The sequence below is a fragment of the Ammodytes marinus genome (assembly GCF_949987685.1).
Source record: "Ammodytes marinus genome assembly, chromosome: 4".
Taxonomy (NCBI): domain Eukaryota; kingdom Metazoa; phylum Chordata; class Actinopteri; order Uranoscopiformes; family Ammodytidae; genus Ammodytes; species Ammodytes marinus.
In genome coordinates, this window is record NC_137233.1 from 17,652,283 (window position 1) to 17,674,628 (window position 22,346).

Consider the following 22,346-nt stretch of genomic DNA (forward strand, 5'->3'; position numbering starts at 1 on the left):
TTTGAGAACATGAAATGATGTTGTGATGAACCCTGAATTAAGTTTTCCATGCTGTGCAAATTGATATTTGTGATTAGATGAAGGTGAAATGAGGTCCTCCTGTAAGGTGGAAGTGCTCACTGAACTTGAGGGTAAAACAGTAAATCCCTCAGAAATATTGTAATATACTGTAAATGAATGAAGGTACATTGTGAAAAAAATGGATCTGATCAAAACTGATCATTCATTTAGATCAGGGGTGTCCAAACTTTTTTCACTGAGGGCCACATACAGAAAAATCTACCAAGGGCCGGACCACTTTGCAAAAATAACACATTTATCAGGACATGTATAGCTGCTCAGTTACATAGTGTCTTCGTAAATTGTAATCCTTCTTCACGGCAACACTTTACTTGCACATTAAACAGATACATTCCCCCTCTTGTTAAATGCCATTGATACACCCAGTGTTTTCTGCTTTTGCGTCCAATGAAAATAGGTGAAAATAGTAGCAAACCGAGATCGCAACCCTCCTAGGGGGGTCGGGGGGTATGCCCCCCCAGGAGATTTTTTTAAGTTTTTAAAGTGAAATGTATGAATCTGGTGCACTTTGAGAGGGAAATTAAGAGGCTAAATCTAAAGAATTTTCTATGAAAAAAAAAATGGAGACACTGTGTCAGATGAATCAGAAGCTATTGGAGAAGGACACATGGATTTTCCATAATAATATTAATTTAAAATAAAATACTATGCAGGGTCCTCTGGGATGGGCTTGGTGCTCTTTTTCTTTTATGGGACATATTTCTCTGTAATATAATGAGTGCATTTAAATTATTTAAAAATTAAACGGGCCATATTACATTATATTTTTCAAATGTGCCACGGGCCAATCAATCAGTTTTGACACCCCTGCACTAGTGGGTTAACTAAGAAATTTAAAAAAAAAAATGTTTATTTTTTTTTCAAAGGGCCAAATTATATTATATTTTTAAAATGGACCGCGGGCCAATAAAAAGCGGGGGCCGTAGTTTGGACACCCCTGATTTATATATATTAACTACACACTGCAGTTTTCCCTTGCAGCGATCAGGAGGCTTGTATTTTGCTCAAAAGTGAAATTTCTCATCAGCTTTCCTGCGTAATTTAAAGTCCAAAGTTTTCTAAAACCAGAGAGATTAATCTGCCTTCAGTTTCATAAAGTGCTCTAAATGACTGACTGACTCTTTGTTGGATTTTAGTAACAGAGCGGTGTCATTATAATGTCCATAAGACTAACTGCAGAGGAGAAAATTATCAGCAACCTGCAGGTGTAACACATTACAGGCATTTTTGATGCACTAAACATTGTAGAAAGCAGCATCTCACATCGAAATGATCCACTTGTGCCCCCGCGCACATACAACACATTACCTCATTGATTTTCTGCAGACTGCAGAGAAAAACAGCATTAAGGTCAATATTATGGCCACACTCCATATTTCCCCATCACTGCTGAAGCTCCACAAATGCACTGATTCACTTTTGTTTGTTGCATTGAGCAGAAATGGACAGAAAACAAATGCTAAGTGACAGCAGCAGCAGGTATTACCTTGGATCATTCAATCAATCGGCCTTAATGTCTCTTTACTCAACACGCTAATCACGTTGACTGGTCACACTGGAGGCCTCTGCTAAGAAGTTCTGCTCTGTTATTTAACAGGACAGCTCAAAAACCTGTTCATGGTTTTCTGTGACAGCTAGTAGAATGGTATACAACTGGCCAAGCAACATTAGATCATTTGTTGGTGATTATGCAGGAATATATTGTTTGTCAAACTTTAAGGATGGAACATTTTAAGCTAAGAGCCTGTGTGGGTTTTTCCATAACTTTGGTTTTTCTCTTTCTCTTTTCGATGGGTTGCCATTACTTTCTGTACATTTTGACAAAAACCCATCAGAAACGAATGACATTCCCATTGTGTTATGTGTGTTTGGCGCCAGTTGCCACAAATGTGAGAGCTCACTGAGAGAAACTGTACCTCCTTTTGAGTTGTGTTGGAATGTGGAGCTTCCGGCTGTAAAATTAGAACCATCCCAAAAGCCTGCAGCTTCTGTGGCTGCTGTCAAGTAACAATTAAGCTTCTTTTGATTTGTCAGTCTGTTCTGCTGCTGTTTGTGTCTGTCTGAAAAACTACTACTAAATATCTGCCCACAGTGAAGTACTCAGATCCCCTCAAGTTTAGAAAGATTATTTAACTATGGACTAGTGTTCAGGTAAACCATGGACACCTGCCAGCCAGCCAGCCAAAACAAGTATTTGTTTGTCATTACCTTTCATTTCCTTTCTGTGCAACATATATTTGTTGAAAGAAAAGGTCGATATAGACGTATAGAGAAATTCTCAAATGAAACTAATAACGAATAAATGCCATTTTCCCCCGTTCTTTTCTGTCAATTTGTTTTTAATTTATTTTGCAAATTGACAAATTTTTTGTATTTCTTAAGCTCAATGTTGATCATTCAAGAGCACCAAAACATAGTTAATAGATGTCTATTTAATTTTGCCATAATCAATATTTTTCTATTAAGGCCAGGACACACCAGTCCGACTACCCGAAAATGGAGACTGCCGATTCAGCTCCCCTTCCCTCACCTGGAGGGACAGGCTTCTCAAATCGCGTTGCTGCGCCACACTGAAATCTGCAACCAGAATATGTGACCATAGAGCCTGCATGCACAAACCGAAAATCGGACTGGGTGTGCGACCAGACCAAATGCAGTAATAAAAACTATATAAAAACTTATTTCTTTGCACTGATGGTCTCGTTTGCTGTTAAGTTTGATAACCTTCACAGAAATAAAGTTTAGATGAGGCAGGTTCTAGTGACACATTGGGTATTTTGATGTGTGATGTTTCTGGAAATGCGCGTATTCGCTTTCTTGACAAGAACTGCATGAAAAGATCCATACCACTCTTGTGTTTGCACTGTAATTACTGATCTCAAGCTGGGCTGCACTTACTTTATAGTAGTATAAAGACTTGAATCAGAGGAAAACAGCTAGCCTGTCCTTTTTTCATGTAGAGATTTATCAAACAAGACATGACCTGTTTGTTAGTGACGTGCTGGTTGTGTTATTTATTTTTATTGACTTTAGCCAGAGCCAGGAAAATATTTCCCAGTTTCTAATCTTAATTGATAGCCTAACTATTACTAGAAGCTTGGCTTAATAATAACAGCAATAAAGATGTAGGCCCATAATTTTTCTCTCGATTATTCCTTTACGCATACAAAACCATGTTGTGATGTAGACTTCCTGCCTCTGTGTAAGCTGATACTTCCTCTGATTGGTCTGTTGTCGGCCAGGGTTGGCGCCACTAACGCCCACTCTTTCTCCCATGGCCCAGTGAGCATTAGTGCATTTTCCAGTGAAACAGTTTGCTTGTTGTTGATAGGTGATTTCCATCACCACGTTTCATCTAGACACCATGATGTCACTGTGAGTCCACCTGTGAAGGCTGTGAAGAAAGCATTGCTAGGAGCTGTTATTTGTCATCCAGATCCGATATTTAAATTAGATTTCACGAACATTTCCGTTATACTGTAGTTTTCATATGCCTGCAGTTTTTTTACAGCCGCTTTGGCAAATGAGGATATTCCAATGGCATTTTGAACATGTGTATGTATCACATTCCTTTTAATCATTTACCATGTTTTGAATCATCAACTAAAGCAATTATTTACATGGATACCAGGATTTGTGGTTTGTGTGAATTTGTGCTCGTAGCTCTACCACTGTCTGTCTTTGTCCTGCGGTGTGAGAGCAATCGCACACACACACACACACACACACACACACACACACACACACACACACACACACACACACACACACACACACACACACACACACACACACACACACACACACACACACACACACACACACACACACACACACACACACACACACAGACAACACACACAGTAGTTGATGCTCTGGTGCTGACTGAAGCAATAAAGAGATAGATGGAGGACTGGGGGAGGAAGTGAGATGCTAAGCAGTATTCTTAGATCGTATTTCTGCCTGAGGAAAAGACACAGAGAAGAGAGAAACTCTTTTATAAGGTTAGGCTAAACTTTATTGTCCCCGTGGGAAACTGTGGCTTGGATCAGAAAAAGTTTATAATAAAGTTAAAATCTTTTTCTCCAGACCTAAAATGTGTCACCTTTTAAGAACTGTTACCTGCTTACCAGTTCATTTTCAGATGTTTCATGTGACACATTTTGAAACTGTGCTGCCAATCAACAGACGTAACGTATCTATGGTGTCACACTACTCTTACCATCTTGAGAAGTTGACCTCAGAACAAACATTTTCAATCTATATTCTTGCGTGAGAAAAGTAAAAAATATTATATTTGCTTTTTATTTCAATATCAATTTATATGTATTAATCACTTCCTGATACTTCAGCAGCATATTATTTTACTTGGAGCATATTTCTATTACTGTTACAGTCCCTGTTTCATGCTTTTTTATATTTAGTTTTTCTATGCCGCATGTTGTGATCAGAACCTGACAACATGGCATACCTGTCATATTCTGCTCTTTTATTATTGCTCTGCATGTTTCTAAATTATTTCAGTACATTTTGTAATTGTACTGTTATCACTTTAAAACATCTGCCCAGTGCCTACAGATGTTGAAATTTTGGCTAACTTGCGATTTCCTTCTTCTCCACTATTTTCTGACCTTGAAAACAATCTGCAGATGACTCGATAAAGGAAATAATGTGCTGTGGTGGACTCTGAGTGAACCCTTTCTTTGACTAGGGACTGTTTAGTCGTTTGCGTTTCCAAAGTGCGAATAGGATGTGGGTAGGCATGCACAATAAAACTGCAATATGTGCATGCTCTTTTTTGTGGCGTTTTTTAACTTCCTAATTTTTTTTTATTTGCTTGTGCAATGATTCCTGGTGGAAAATCCAGGCTGTGTTTACTCACTGCAAACCCCAGCATTCCCCTCTACTGTTTATTTTCATACATTTAATATATTTAATGCCAGTAGACCACAATCACTTCCCAGAGCCATTTGAACTGTTTTTTATAGACTTTTGAGCCTCAACATCATTCAGTTAATTTGATAGATGTGTTGTTTTCTCCAGATGTGCGGAGCAGGTTACAGGAAGGTAACCGTCTCCAGCTGTTTTCGATTAATACCGTATGGTTCTTCCCTCTCATCTGACCTTTCACTCCTCCCAACTTGATTCCCAATTTCCAGCTTCACCTCACTGTCTCTGACATAATTCCTCTTCATCACTCCGTCTCTTGTATCTGCCCCTGGGGCCAAACAGAGAGTCTCATCGAGAGGGAAATGGGAGAGAGGGAATACGTTTATTTAGAGAGTCTATGCACAGCAGTGGAAGCATCCTCTGCACTCGAATCGAGTGAAAACAGACAACAATAGATTAAGAGTATCTCCGGTCGGAAAAGTAGATTGACTGTAAATTGCATTTCACATTCACAGTCACAACAACAACACATGAGTTGTTGAAAGGACAGCCGGTTATATTTAAATCATGCAAGGTCGAGGATGGTCCACTTTCAGGTTTGATTTCCAAGAAGATGAAGTGAGCTAAAAATAGATTATATTACTGAAAAAATTATAAAAGTGTTATAAATTAAAGGGGTGCTGCACTTCACAAAAAGGGGGACTGTTGAGAAGCAGATTAAAGTTACAGTCATTCCTTTTTTGGTCAAATGTTTTTGATGTGTTAAATGTAGTGCTGTCAGCAAGTAACAAGTAATATGTGATTAACGCTGATAGGAGCATAAAATACCCTGAACAGTACCTTTCCGACACAAAGGGGAGCACAAAAAGATGATCAACGAAGACTTCAATCTTATCTATTTACTCATATATTTCACTTATCACTTATTTGTAACACTATCAAACAAGGCACCATTTATGAAGAATCTCTAAGTTGTGGCTTGTATGTAATTATTGGTTTACAAATGCTTTAAATATCAGTCATAAGACAGTAGGATACTTATGCAGCTGATTATAAATAAAATCCAATTAATTAATAAAGTGTTCTTTAAATAACCCAATGGTAGTAGCAAAACCCCAGTGAAATATTCGGTTACAACTTGAAGTCATTCATTAAAAATGTTGAGAAGTTCGAGGCTAGATTGGCATTTATAAGAAACCTGTCTGCTGGGTGTCTTGTTATCCCCCAAACTGCAAAACCCTTTATAAATGTGTATTATTAGAGAGTGTTTACTGCAGTAAAATCAAATCTGGACATGTTTTTACCTCTTATCTTCTCATCTTATTTTTTACTCTCTCACTGTTTATGTGTTTTTAAGTTGATGTATGGGTGAGAGAGTGTGTGCCCGGATAACACGAGGGCCATATTTTTCTTGCTCATCCAGTGAAACACACACACACACACACACACACACACACACACACACACACACACACACACACACACACACACACACACACACACACACACACACACACACACACACACACACACACACACACACACACACACTTTCCTTGTGTCTGAGCCTTCTTTGATCAGGACATGTTTCTGCGCGTAAATGTGTTCCACTTTTATTGGATTGCAGTCAGAAACCTGATTAATTGTAGTCAATCACCGGCCCCACCAAAGGCATATACCAACGACTTCTACATTTCTGAGAGTTCATAATTCAAATATTGGACGGATTACAATTTTAATGATGTCACTGGATGAGAACTTTCCACAGTGATTACAGAATCATCCTGAGGGGAACACGGACGTTTGGGCCACATTTCATGGTAGCTGTCAAAACATTTCACTCAGAACCTTACCTCTATATGAAAAGCCGGGGAATCGACAAAGTCAGTAGGACTCTTTCTGTTTAGGTCAGAGGAGGATCCAAGAGCACTGACTAGGAGGAAAATGAAGGTTAACTGGTTTACTGCTAAGTAAAGCAGACAGGGGTGGCTTTGAGGAGATTTGATGGAAACAAACAAGCGTTAAGTCAAAAAGCAGAAGAACATGGGACAAAATTTGCAGAGATTTCAGAAAAACTTGTAGCATGAGCTACCATGGCAAATACGTTATAATGATGGTAATTGATATAATTATTGGTTGACTGTTTTATGATGGATGGATGGCTGGGAAGGCTACAAATGAATTGCCCCTTTAGGGAGGATTAAAGTTGTCCGAATCTGAATCTATACAACAATCTGGCAATAAGTAAGGAAAGCCAGGTTAGATAAGGAGTGAGTTTTATGAGCTGATTGAAGAGAAGTGTTCAAATATATCCTCTGCATCCTTCTGAGACTGTGAGTGTCTGCACCAAATCTTATCTGAATTCATCCAGTAGATGTTGAGATGTTTGAGTTTGGACCAACAGAGGCAACAGACCGACCGCCACCTGAACAGCCACATCGCCAGTGTGGCTCAACATTCAACATTGTAATAATAAAATACTTGTTTTAGCTGAAAAACACTTCCTTCATGGTTGTAGTGATTAACAGGATGTAGCTTAGTAGCTGCTTGCTACAATATTCATATTTCAACAGCCGTGTGTGGTGTGGCGGATCATCCTGGGGTAAAGTAAACACTTTGATTCTGGCATATGTGTCTGTTCCAGACCTCAGACAACAGCTGACCAAACAACGACACGAGCCGAAGGATGTTTTTATCCACAACCTCCAGCCATCTGAAGATAATCTTCCACTTTTAAAAACATTTCCCTCTTCCTGGTGTAAACAGCTGACAGAGCATCATCGTTGCCATCTAGATAAATAGAAGTGTGGAGATGAAACCCTTTACAATAACAATGCATAGTGATGTGATATAAATTATGCCAATGCTATAGGATTTGTGTTGTGTATTGGCAAAATTCCTCCTAATAATCGGTTTATAATAATAAAAGTAACAAGTTATCAGTTTTTAAGTGTTTAAAATGTGATTGTCTTCTTTCAGTTCAGTCAACATCGACATCATCTATCTATAATGAACCATGTGTTATCATCAGTAAAGTAGTTCAGCTTTGATCTGCAGCGGCTTTAGAGGCTCTGACCACTATAGCAGAAAGGAAAATGTGATCCCAGTGGTATACCTAATCTCACAGCAGCAGCTCTGTTCCTCTATCAGCGCAGGAATGTGCAGGCATGTCTCGATGTGAAACGACACAAAGAAACGCAGGGCCTCTGAACCTCCAGATTATCATCCGCTGTCAATCACCCCATCTCCTGCGAATCTGAAAGGAAAATCACTTCATGTCCCCAAGATGTTGAGGCAGCGATGACACACTGATGCATTGGCACCAGCGAGTCTCTCAACAGCTTTGAATCAAATGAAAAGAGAAAAAAGAAATAACACTCAATATCATTATTTGGATCTCTGTACTGTATATGGATCAGTCTTTGCAGAGGTTGATTTAACCCCAGGTGTCTCCAGAATGCTCAACATCCAAGACAACAATAAAAGCAACAACTATAAAATGTCACAATGGAGAAACACAAGACAATATATACACATACGTATATAGCATGTACACTCAACAAAAATATAAACGCAACACTTTTGTTTTTGCTCCCATTTTTCATGAGATGCCTTAGACTGTCCACAATAAAAGGCCACCCTGAAATGTGCAGTTTTGTCTCACAGCAAAATGCCACAGATGCCACAAGCATTGAGGGAGCGTGCAATTGGCATGCTGACAGCAGGAATGTCAACCAGATCTGTTGCTCGTGCATTGAATGTTCATTTCTCCACCATAAGCCGTCTCCAAAGGCGTTTCAGAAAATATGGCAGTACATCCAACCGGCCTCACAACCGCAGACCACGTGTAACCACACCAGCCCAGGACCTCCACATCCAGCAGGTTCACCTCCAAGATCGTCTGAGACCAGCCACTGAGACAGCTGCTGAAACAATTGGTTTGCATAACCAAACAATTTCTGCACAAACTGTCAGAAACCGTCTCAGGGAAGCTCAACTGCATGCTCGTCGTCCTCATCGGGGTCTTGACCTGACTCCAGCTCGTCGCCGTAACAGACTTGAGTGGGCAAATGCTCACATTCGATGGCGTCTGGCACGTTGGAGAGGTGTTCTCTTCACGGATGAATCTCGGTTTACATTGTTCAGGGCAGATGGCAAACAGCGTGTGTGGCGTTGTGTGGGTGAGCGCTTTGCTGATGTCAATGTTGTGGATCGAGTGGCCCATGGTGGTGGTGGGGTTATGGTATAGGCAGGCATCTGTTATGGACGAAGAACACAGGTGCATTTTATTGATGGCATTTTGAATGCACAGAGATACCGTGATGAGATCCTGAGGCCCATTGTTGTGCCATACATCCATGAACATCACCTCACGTTTCAGCAAGATAATGCACGGCCCCATGTTGCAAGGATCTGTACACAATTCTTGGAAGCTGAAAATTTCCCAGTTCTTGCATGGCCAGCATACTCACCGGACATGTCACCCATTGAGCATGTTTGGGATGTGCTTGACCGGCGTATACGACAGCGTGCACCACTTCCCACTAATATCCAGCGACTTCGCACAGCCATTGAAGAGGAGTGGACCAACATTCCACAGGCCACAATTGACAATCTGATAAACTCTATGCGAAGAAGATGTGTTGCACTACATGAGGCAAATGGTGGTCACACCAGATACTGACTGGTTCTGAGTCCCCAGACCCCCAATAAAGCAAAACAATGCACATTTCAGAGTGGCCTTTTATTGTGGACAGTCTAAGGCACACCTGTGCACTAATCATGATGTCAGATCAGCATCTTGATGTGGCACACCTCTGAGGTGGGATGGATTATCTCAGCAAAGCAGAAGTGCTCACTATCACACATTTAGACAGATTTGTGAACAATGTTTGAGAGAAATGGTAATATTGTGTGTATGGAATGAATTTTAGATCTTTAAGTCCATCTCATGAAAAATGGGAGCAAAAACAAAAGTGTTGCGTTTATATTTTTGTTGAGTGTATAAATCTCTCCGAAACATTGTGCAGTTTGCAGGAGCTGAGATGACATGAGCCACACAACCTCCTCCCTTGAAACTGTACAATCACGCACACACACACACACACACACACACACACACACACACACACACACACACACACACACACACACACACACACACACACACACACACACACACACACACACACACACACACACACACACACACACACACACACACACAGGACGTCCGTCATGCTTAGAAGCAAGTTTAGAATGAGATGATTTTAATAAGTCACATAAAAAGAGTCCCAGGCCACCTGTTTTCTTTTTTCTAATATTGTAATCTATACTGTATTTCAGAGCAAAACCATCCACTGCCTTATTAAAACACAGTGATCTGACCAGATATCATCTACTAACAGCTAATTATCCCTCTGAGATAGCCGCAAGTCTTCCTTATTGGGATATGCAATCTATAAAGGGAGGGTAACAAGGACAACATTTATGCACCGCTTCACCGCTTTTACTGCTAGAGCAATCAGATAAACTCATGATGACATTTAAATGCGCTAAATCACCATCGCTATCTGACACATTTATTCAGTGATAGCTTGTGATCGAAATTGTCCACTTGTTTATAGGGGACTAAAGCAAGTATCAGATGGGCAATCAAAAAAATATTTGACGCACTTATCATGTCCTGCAATCTACCTGTCCAGTGCACAATTGTGGGTGACTATCCATTGTGTGATATAATTATGGTACCTGATCACACCCATAACGGTAACACTTTACAATAAGGTACACAAAATTGTAGTAGCTACTACATACCTACTACATAGTTTTTTTTTTTTGTGCTACCTATGTGTTAGGTAGCACAAAAAAAAAAACCCTATGTAGTAGGTAGCACATAGGGGTTTTTTTTTTGTGCTACCTATGTGTTAGGTAGCACAAAAAAAAAAAACCCTATGTGTTACCTACTACATAGTTTTTTTTTTTTTGCGCTACCTATGTGTTAGGTAGCACAAAAAAAAAACCCTATGTGTTAGGTAGCACATAGGGTTTTTTTTTTTTGTGCTACCTATGTGTTAGGTAGCACAAAAAAAAAAAACCCTATGTGTTACCTACTACATAGTTTTTTTTTTTTTGCGCTACCTATGTGTTAGGTAGCACAAAAAAAAAACCCTATGTGTTAGGTAGCACATAGGGTTTTTTTTTTTTTGTGCTACCTATGTGTTAGGTAGCACAAAAAAAAAAACCCTATGTGTTACCTACTACATAGTTTTTTTTTTTTTGCGCTACTTATGTGTTAGGTAGCACAAAAAAAAAAACCCCTATGTGTTAGGTAGCACATAGGGGTTTTTTTTTTTGTGCTACCTATGTGTTAGGTAGCACAAAAAAAAAACCCTATGTGTTACCTACTACATAGTTTTTTTTTTTTTGCGCTACCTATGTGTTAGGTAGCACAAAAAAAAAAACCCTATGTGTTACCTACTACATAGTTTTTTTTTTTTTGCGCTACCTATGTGTTAGGTAGCACAAAAAAAAAACCCTATGTGTTACCTACTACATAGTTTTTTTTTTTTGCGCTACCTATGTGTTAGGTAGCACAAAAAAAAAAAACCCTATGTGTTACCTACTACATAGTTTTTTTTTTTTGCGCTACCTATGTGTTAGGTAGCACAAAAAAAAACCCCTATGTGCTACCTAACACATAGGGGTTTTTTTTTTGTGCTACCTAACACATAGGTAGCGCAAAAAAAAAACTATGTAGTAGGTAACACATAGGGTTTTTTTTTTTTGTGCTACCTAACACATAGGTAGCACAAAAAAAAACCCTATGTGCTACCTAACACATAGGGTTTTTTTTTTGTGCTACCTAACACATAGGTAGCGCAAAAAAAAAAAACTATGTAGTAGGTAACACATAGGGGTTTTTTTTTTGTGCTACCTAACACATAGGTAGCACAAAAAAAAAAACCCCTATGTGCTACCTAACACATAGGGTTTTTTTTTTTTGTGCTACCTAACACATAGGTAGCGCAAAAAAAAAAAAACTATGTAGTAGGTAACACATAGGGGTTTTTTTTTTTGTGCTACCTATGCTACCTATGTGTTAGGTAGCACAAAAAAAAAAACCCTATGTGTTACCTACTACATAGTTTTTTTTTTTTGCGCTACTTATGTGTTAGGTAGCACAAAAAAAAAACCCCCTATGTGTTAGGTAGCACATAGGGGTTTTTTTTTTTGTGCTACCTATGTGTTAGGTAGCACAAAAAAAAACCCTATGTGTTACCTACTACATAGTTTTTTTTTTTTGCGCTACCTATGTGTTAGGTAGCACAAAAAAAAAAACCCTATGTGTTACCTACTACATAGTTTTTTTTTTTTTGCGCTACCTATGTGTTAGGTAGCACAAAAAAAAAAACCCTATGTGTTACCTACTACATAGTTTTTTTTTTTTGCGCTACCTATGTGTTAGGTAGCACAAAAAAAAAAACCCCTATGTGTTACCTACTACATAGTTTTTTTTTTTTGCGCTACCTATGTGTTAGGTAGCACAAAAAAAAAACCCCTATGTGCTACCTAACACATAGGGGTTTTTTTTTTGTGCTACCTAACACATAGGTAGCGCAAAAAAAAAACTATGTAGTAGGTAACACATAGGGGTTTTTTTTTTTGTGCTACCTAACACATAGGTAGCACAAAAAAAAAACCCTATGTGCTACCTAACACATAGGGTTTTTTTTTTGTGCTACCTAACACATAGGTAGCGCAAAAAAAAAAAACTATGTAGTAGGTAACACATAGGGGTTTTTTTTTTGTGCTACCTAACACATAGGTAGCACAAAAAAAAAAAACTATGTAGTAGGTAACACATAGGGGTTTTTTTTTTTTGTGCTACCTAACACATAGGTAGCGCAAAAAAAAAAAAACTATGTAGTAGGTAACACATAGGGGTTTTTTTTTTTGTGCTACCTAACACATAGGTAGCACAAAAAAAAAAAACCCTATGTGCTACCTACTACATAGGGGTTTTTTTTTTTGTGCTACCTAACACATAGGTAGCACAAAAAAAAAAAACTATGTAGTAGGTATGTAGTAGCTACTACAATTTTGTGTACCTTATTGTAAAGTGTTACCTTTTATCTTAATGGATACCATGAGTCTTTGCCTTTGAGAGGAAATACAGTTTGCCTTTTAGACATCGTCCCCTCTTTCTTTACATACTCCGGAGCAAAGCCTGTCAAAGTAACTTTTTGTTTGTATTATAATAACATTGTAAGCTTTCACATGTTCGACCTTGTTCAAAAATACTTCACAAATCAAATCAACAGATTACTAAAGGAAAAATGGCGATAAGGAGATAATGGTTCACAGCAGAATTCAGAAATCTGTCTATTTTTCACACAGATCTACTTTCGCACTTACTGTATGTGTGTGAGTGACCCCATGAGGGGCAGTGAAATCCCCTCCTGACCGCTGCAGGTCTCTGGCAGAGAATTAATGTTCATGAAAAGCCTGCATTGATCCCTCTTTCATACTGCCACCACAGGAGGTGTGGAATAAGCTGTAATGATACAGGAGCAGAACGATAGGAAATTGATTTTAATTTGCTGGAAATAGGAAGACGACAAGGGCGGACGGCAGCACAGTAGCTGTGTGGCAGACATGTTATACAATAACCTGCAGATGATCAGACGTATGCTCAAAAATGACTAGATCAAACAATGTGTTGACCGACCCCATCAGAAGGCAGAACTGTTTCTGTTCTCTATGGCGGCACTTGAAAAGCCTGCCACAAAAGAAGGGCAGCAGGGAGCGATAATTAAAATCTTCGGATCATGGCGCATATTTTAAGCGTCTCCTTGAAGGCATTCATAGCGTTACACTCAGTGTTCTGTGCGAAAAGAGACAGAAATACTGATTGAATATCAGACATTTGGCTTTAGAAAATTACACAAATTGTTTGACATCGGAAACAAAGTTCAGAGGTTTTTTGACTACGAGACGAGCATTTTGGTTGGAGCATACCAACGCCTTTGAGCTCAGCGCTAACATTGGCATGCTAACATGCTCCCGATGACATTGCTAATGTATATCATATCATTACCATTTCCACTATCTTAGTGTAACATTCATTTGCTAATTAGCACAATAAATGGAACTAAAGCTGATAGAAATGTTGTTAGTTTTGTAGAGAAATGTAAGCCTACGAATAGACCTGTTGACCTGCTGAAGGCAAATTTCATGGCAATCCATCCAATAGAGCCACACCATGGACGTATAAAAAAAGAAAAGAAATGGACACTGGATTGAAAATGGCGACAATTCATTCCAATGAAAGCTGCTCATTGGCACAGCACAACATACAGGATCAGAATTTCTTCCGCATCATGGGTGCCTAACAAAGCCCTAGCGCATGACGTTATGGATGTAGAAATATTCTCGTTCTCTAGCATTGTAAGCTAGAAGTCGTAGGCCCCACCCCTCCTCGGGCTAACTTCTAAAACTGAAAATAAAACGGCTATTAAACGCTTGCAGTGGCATTTTGAAAAGAGAAAACTTCCATTTTATTAGTAGATGGTCTAAAGATAAGTATAAGCCTTTGATTGATATCCAGAACATTTTCGCGGGGACACATTCCTGTTTGACGCTTGTATTGGAGTGAACGGGGATATCTGCTTCCGGGCTCGTATGGAATTTACCACCCGTCCACAGCCAGCCAAAACAATTTCAATACCAGGCTTGGCCACTGAGCACTGCTGGATTGAGGAAGAAGGCACTGCTCCTGGGTGCCTGAGCCACACAGATGTTTAAAAAAGGAAGTTAAGAAATAAATCTGTTCATGGTACAAGAATAAAGTATAACAATAATATTGTTCTTTAAAGGTGCTGTGAGCGAAATGGTACTTTTAGCTAACTTCCTGCAGTTAGCAGTCCCCTATCTTGTCCCTACGTCACCACATTAATGCACTGTGGTCTTCAAGCAGCGAGTTATCTAGCATCATCTCAGATCCGTAAGTGCGATAAAACATGATAAAAACCATCAAAACAGACATTGGGAAGGATTTTTACCTTCTCCGCCATTATAGGCGCATATACATTCACCCCACTGTCGTTCTCTGCACGTGCAGAGAGACATACCCGTTTGTAGCGTTCTCTCTTCTGATTGGATATCAGGTTGTGGGATCCCAGAAAAGTTTATTTGCCGATTACATGCAGAGCGGAGTGACTGAGGGACCTGTGTTATGAATCGCACACACTATTGATCACTGTATGAATAAAGAGCGATTTAACACGTATATCAACATAAATATATCGCTCACTTCACCTTTAAGGTAGGAAACAGACAGTGGAGGACAGATAGTTATGAAAAGAGAGTATCAGGGGGGGTGGTAAATACTATGAGAGCTGTTTTTGATTTTCTGTTGCAGGGAAGTGAAAGCAAAGAGGCTGAGTGTGTGTGTGTGTGAGAGAGAGAGAGAGAGAGAGAGAGAGAGAGAGAGAGAGAGGGGGGGAGTACAAAAGAGGAAAATAGACTGAGAGAGTCTGATGTAAGCTGCTCATATAGCCTATGACTGATTCATTTTCACAAGAGTGCTTCAGAAAGCAACAAAGGCCGAGACAAAGAGAAAAGGGTAGAGGCAAAAATGCACCATGATGGCGGAAAATCACATTTGTGTTTGTGTAATCCTGCGACACCAGGATATAAAATGTCAAAGATTCACGTGAATTTTTATTTTTTTTTGCAGCAAGTTTTGAATTTCACACAGACTATAAAAGATAACCTACCGACGCTGTGAATACGCTCTCACGATTGACTGTGATTGGGACAAGGAATTCACTGATTCTAAGCGTCATTGGATGATTAGCTGTGATTACCTTTGTAACATAAAGGTATAATATGGCTCCATCATAAGTCACGTCAACTTATTGTCAATTTCTGCAATATGTGTTAGACATACAGAGGAATCGAAATTAGGTTTCTCCGCGACCCACGGTGCAATAAGTACAAAAGGATAAAATAAGATAAGATGAAATAAGTAATATATACAATAGATAGATTCTAAATAGTGCAAAAGGTAAGGTATGGCAAATCCAAATGGTATAAAAAATTAAAATAAATTGAAATGTGCAATATGAGGAACATTATTAACAATATGTGCAGTATGCAGTTAACTGAAGAAAAAGAAGAAATTTAAAGTGTACAAGAGCATAAAAATGTGCAGACTGAGTATAAATCGATAAATGTAAAATACTATAAAGTGTTGTGTTGGGAGGGGGGGGGGGTGCTCCACAGTTTGTGGGGGCAGAGGGGAGAGAGTTGAGCTTCCTGACAGACTGGTGGTAAAAGCTGTTTGCCAGTCTGGTGGAGCCAAAACATATTTGTAACATACTTAAAGAAAATACTTGCTATCAGCCAAAAAGGTAGAACAATTTGATGGATGCACACGCAGGATTATTATTTTCAGAATGCGCATGCACAGAACCACTAGGAAGCAAAATTTGATGGGTAGCAGAAATTGGCAAGACACCGGACCGGAGTCTGCCTTCTCCCAGATGGCAGGAGGCTGAAGAGGCTGTGAGGGGTGGCTGGGGTCACCCACAATGCTCGTTGCATCAGGGGGACACTGATGATCAGTCCAGCAGCCTTCACTGTGCGCTCCCATACCACACACTGATGCAGCTGGTCAGGATGCTCTGGATATTGTCCATGTAGAAGGAGAACATAATGGGTGTACATTTGTTTTACATAAAAAGCGAAAACAAACAATAGCAGTGTAGCAGGTATAGTAAAATGTTTAAGATCATCACATTTAAGTCTTTGTGTTAAGCTAAGCTAACCAGTGCTCAGCATTAGCTTCATATTTAACACAGGGATGTAAGAGTGGAGTCAATCTTAAAGCTGGGGTGGAGAATTTGGGGAGAAAATAGCAGTTGGGATAGAGATTTGAATCCAAATACCTCAACCACTCCACTTGTTCTCTTTGGTCCCTCCCCTATGTTCCCTCCCTGACACGCTCTACACCAACAACGTCTGTGCCAAAGTGAAAGGACAGTCCCAACAGCCAATAAGAACAGAGAATCGTATTTATTTTTAATTTTTTTTTTATTTAGAATCGGAGCCTCGCTCTGATTGGTCAAAGTGTACTGCTCATGTTAATTTTGACCAATCAGAAATCACATACCCCAGCTTTAACGTCCAACTCTCAGGAAAAACGAAAATAGGCATGTTTAAACTCCATGTACCAACATTGAACTGTTTATCAAATTTCTTATTATTTTCTTCCAATTTTGTACTGCCTGGATCATATACATCCTTGTTACTATGCAGGGCCTGTAAGACCTACAGCAGGAAAGCTTTGTCTCTTTCTAAGTCACTGAGCACAGAGAGCCTAAACGCTGCCATCTCAGGCTCATGACACTACCTCCTACTCCTCCAGAGCCCCTGAAGGATTTCTGTTCTTCCTTCATGTCAGCGACTAATTGGAAGAGCGTGTACTAATGAACTCTATGACAGGAAATTAATTATGCCAATTAAAAGCCTTTAGCCCTCCACACCCCAGCCCCGCCCTGGAAGTGTTGTCAGCCCTGACAGCCTGCTGCAGGCACCATGTCTCGCTGCCCGTCGATAACAATCCCTCTGTATTCCTGCGCTTTTTCACCAGCAGTTGGCCACCACAAGATGTGCAGAGAGAATGAGGAATCTGAGTTAGTTTGCTTGTTCGAAATCTGGCTGCTTAAAGTTATTATTTAATAACCATGGTGACCATACCAGAGGCTCACAGTAGGTTCAGTCCAAAACACACACATAATCGTATTAGCCTATACTGTCTAGGCCCCAAAACATACACCATACATAGCCTACATATTTTGCTAGCATACTCAGCCATTAATGAAGGACGCCACTTATGATTATTAACACCCATTAAACATGTACTGCTGCCATGGAAACATATTTAATAAGGTGCAAATTGTCCATTCTTTTGCCAGTTGCAATATACTTTAATATTCAGTGGCTATGCCCAGAAAAACATCTTATTTTTCTCATTTTCCGATGATTGTTTTGTTGAAAGCAGTGGTTTAGTGGAAGGATAATTGAGAAGGAAATTGCAGGACCCGGAGAAGCAGAGGGGCAAGGAACCAAAAACAAACTCATGCTGAATAGCCTATATAGCGGATGCATACACCGCTGTAGCTGACATCACCTTCATCTAATTCTGCTGTGTGTTTAGGATGAAGCTAATGTTTAGTATTTCTACTGCGGTTGATAAAACAAGGTTTGTGGTTTGTGGTTTGGGTTTGTTAATCCCCCAGATTAAAGTGTTGACAGAGTGTAATTGTCAGTGCCCCTTTGTTTGCATTGGACCGAATTCAGAAACCCACTTTGCTTGTTGGCATTGTCAGTAAAGTTGACAACGTTTGATGATAAAGGAGGACACTTACAGTTATGTCAGGAGGAATGATGAGAATTTGTCATTGTTTCTGCTCAGAACAGAAGGACTACGAGATCACAACTCGCAGCTCTAAAGGAATACTTAACAAATGTTTGGAGAAGCAACTAATCGCTTATCAAGCATTACAAGACTCTTGCTTCTTTGAACTATGAAGCGAGAGCCAGGGGTCGTTTTTTAAGCATAGCATAAAGACTGGAATTTGGGGAAATAAGCTAGCCCTCACACATAGTAACACCATAGTAGATAACAGGAGGCTACGTGAACACCCTCAAACCACCTTAAAGCTGAGTCTTTCGGCCACATCCAATAAGAATGGATTGCGTGCGCTTATAGCTCCATGTATTGCGGCGAAATAGAATGTTCTATAATCGTATGTGTGAAGGTGCACATTGAAAGTAATAATTATGACCAGGGGGTGTTATTTACTGTGACAAGCAGTACATTGTCTATATTGTCCTTAAGAGACTCAGAGGTGCTGATGTTCTTAAAGTATACAGCATGGAAGAACAACATCCAACCACATGAGTGATCTTGTAACAACAACTTGTTAAAGCTTTGGTTCACTTTATACACATCATCTCTTTGTTGTGTGTTTGAGCTGAAATAACAAAGGTAATAGTTCATGAACAGCAAAGTGAAAATCATTCCAGTCTGCATTTTACCTGCATTCACCTCACTGAACAGACTGATTTCAATTATTCTCAAATTGATTTTCCTTTGAAAAGCGGTACTCAGGCAGACCAAAACATTCATTAATGAGTCCATTTTGAGACAGAACAGCCGTAACCAACAATTTCATTACTGTGGTGGAAATGTGTGGGGCTGCTGAGAGCAGTCGTGGGGGGCTCTTACCCTAAAAGATTCAAGAGTGTGCGAGGTATTTAATAATACCCTCATGTTTGGAATTTTAAAAGATCAGCTGCCTTTGTCCACATAACTGTTGCAAAAATGGTGTCTACAGTTTAAGGTCACTAATGTAGTAACATTATTTTTTGCCATGGTATAGGTCTGACTCCGGCCGGCCAACCACATTGGTCCAGATTGAAAATAACTATTTGATGGATTACTGTGAATTTTGGTCCAGACATTTGCGGTGCCCAGAGGACGAATTATAATCACTTTGGTGAGCCCATAATTTTCTCTCTAGAGCCATCATTAAGTCAAAACTGACCAAATACCTGCAAGACTAATGACATTCCCAGCCATACTTTGTGTTGAATACTGATTATGTCGTCTTAGCATGCCTACACATTTAGTGTAACAACATTAAGATGGTGAACATGGCAAACATCAAATCTGCTCAAAATTAACATGCCTCACAGAGCAACATGGCGATACAGATTTTCCCTACACAACAATTTTCTTTATTTTAACTTTAAGCCTTAAAATTGTTATTTATATGAGTTGACTTTATGGCACACTGAATGGTTTTAGTATTGTTGACATTTTTTTTTCTTTATTTTTTTTTTCACTCACACAATAACATGTGGAAATATTCCAAGGTTCAAATGCTGAATATTGGACTAAAGTACTCTTAAAATGTTCCTTGCAGTGTGATTGGAATAACACAATGAATAATGATGAACTGCTGACATGAAAAAGTACATTTAGAGCATTTTCAAGGGGCAGGGATTTTATGATCTTTTTTTTTTAGTCCAAAAGGGCATTATGATAATGTCATTTGGACCATCAATACCAATGACACAGTGCTTGCAGATTATTTTGGCTTTCAGAACTCTTTGTCTGGTCCATCCAACTATAATTTCCTCCCCCATACTCGGCATCGTTTAAATTTCAACCAACTAACAACAGAGAACAGTACGTACAGGTGTGATTGACCCACATTATAAGACAATTTTCCTTACTAACTTATTTAAATTTGATGTGGTCCACCCCTCTTTGCCTTAGGGGAGAAGGCTTAAACTCAGCCACATTTTCAGCCACTTTGCAGTAAACAGTGAACATGCAGTGGTACACTCCAAAACATGTTGGTATGAGTCACCCAAAGAGGAGACATGACAAAGTGAGCTTTTGTTGGCCAGTAACACAGTACATCTGGATGGTAAGCTAGAATTCCTGGTTGGGCTGTGTAGTTTCACTGAATTGAATTTGTTGTTTGTTTGTTTGTTTGGCCAATGTGTATTTAGACTGTTTTATGTGACAACAGGAAACTTGAGCCTTTGATCACAGACTACATGACTAACACGGGGCTGAGGGTTAATGATTTTTGTTGGAAACAGTAGTTGCCAAAACCAATGTCCACTAAGAAGCCAATCTGGTGCTTTGCATCATATCAGAATCTTCCTCAGCAGATGGGGATACAAAACAAGCTAGTGTGATTGTTCTTAAAATGGAAATGTAAACCTGCAATTACATGCCAGTTGAACAACTTCCTCTGCTGAAAAACAGCATGTCCCTTGAGATGGAAAAGTCTGTCAGTTGGTCCGTCGACCACCTTGTTCGAGACTCACTATTTGATGGATGAGACAACTGTGGACCCTGAGGATGAAACCTAATGTTTTTGATGATCTGTTGATTCAAGCACCACCATAAGGTTCACATTTGTAGTTTTAAAATGTCTCAACAACTTCTGAATGGATAAACATGAAATTTGGTCCACACAGTCATATATCCCCCTGAATTCTCATGACTTTGGTGATCCCTTAACATTTCATGTAGCACCATTAACATGTCAAATGTCTATAATTTCAACACTTTTGTCTTACGACCTAACACCTGTGAAACTAATGAGGTTCCCTTTGCCTTCCCTTTAAAACATCTGTGCGTTAACATTGTCACTGTGAGCATGTTAGCATCCTGACTTCAGACTTTAGCATTTAGCTCAAAGCACAGGGTACAGCCTCAAAGAGCTGCTAGGATGGCTGAAGCATGACCAAACTTCTCACTTGCCCCAATAAGAATGTATAAACAAGATTCTGACCTGCCATCCAATGCCAGAAACATAATGTATAGATATAGCAGTCACATGTCAACACACAAATCAATTAATCAATCAAACTTTATTTACAGAGCACTTTTAATACGCGTAAATGTAACACAAAGTGCTTAAAACAATCCTCCCCCCTCCCACGTCACACCACGATATATTCATACACTGATACACACAAAAAGAATCCCCCTTCCCACCCACCCAAACCCTAAGCATATCATTGTGACAAATTTCATTAAAAACAGGAAGAAGAGACTGCACTGAGGAAACGCCATCATCAGTGAGAGAACACTAGAGACTATAAACTAAAACATTTAAAATAAATGGATGAAATAAATAAAAGCTCTAAGCTCTAACAAAGGCCCTGAGAACAGGAGATGGATGATGTATCTGTGAATGGCACTTAGCTGGTTTAATGGACTTAATACATCACTAGGACAGACCGGACGACAACAACATTATTTCCCTATAATCAGCTTGTTTACTCACTTATTATGCTGCATGAATGAGAGCAGTGTAACAGAAGAAAGACTGAGAAGGGTCAGAAATGCTTTATAATGTTGTTTTTGTTTTGAAATTCAGGTCAAAATGTCATTAAAGTGTGTTATCATGCGAGTGTTATGCGTGTGTATTTTAAGAACTGAATATGAAGTCATCACTCACTCGCTGAACTGTTATCTAAGCGGTAAAAACAGGTCACATCACAAAAGAGACAGTTTGAAGAAGAAAAAAATCACTCTTTTTATTTTTGAAAGGTCTGAAGATGACAATGTGTTACAGTTTTGCTGATGACACTGAAACAAAGCTGAATAAAAAAATACACCACAGATTTACAGCAGTAATGTTTTTCAATAAACTGTTTGAGATGTTATATTTACAAAAACAGCCACAGACCAAACACACACTTGTGTTTAAGTAGGAAAAATAAATACATTTCAGTATGACAACAATTGCACAAGACGTGTATTAACTGCTCCA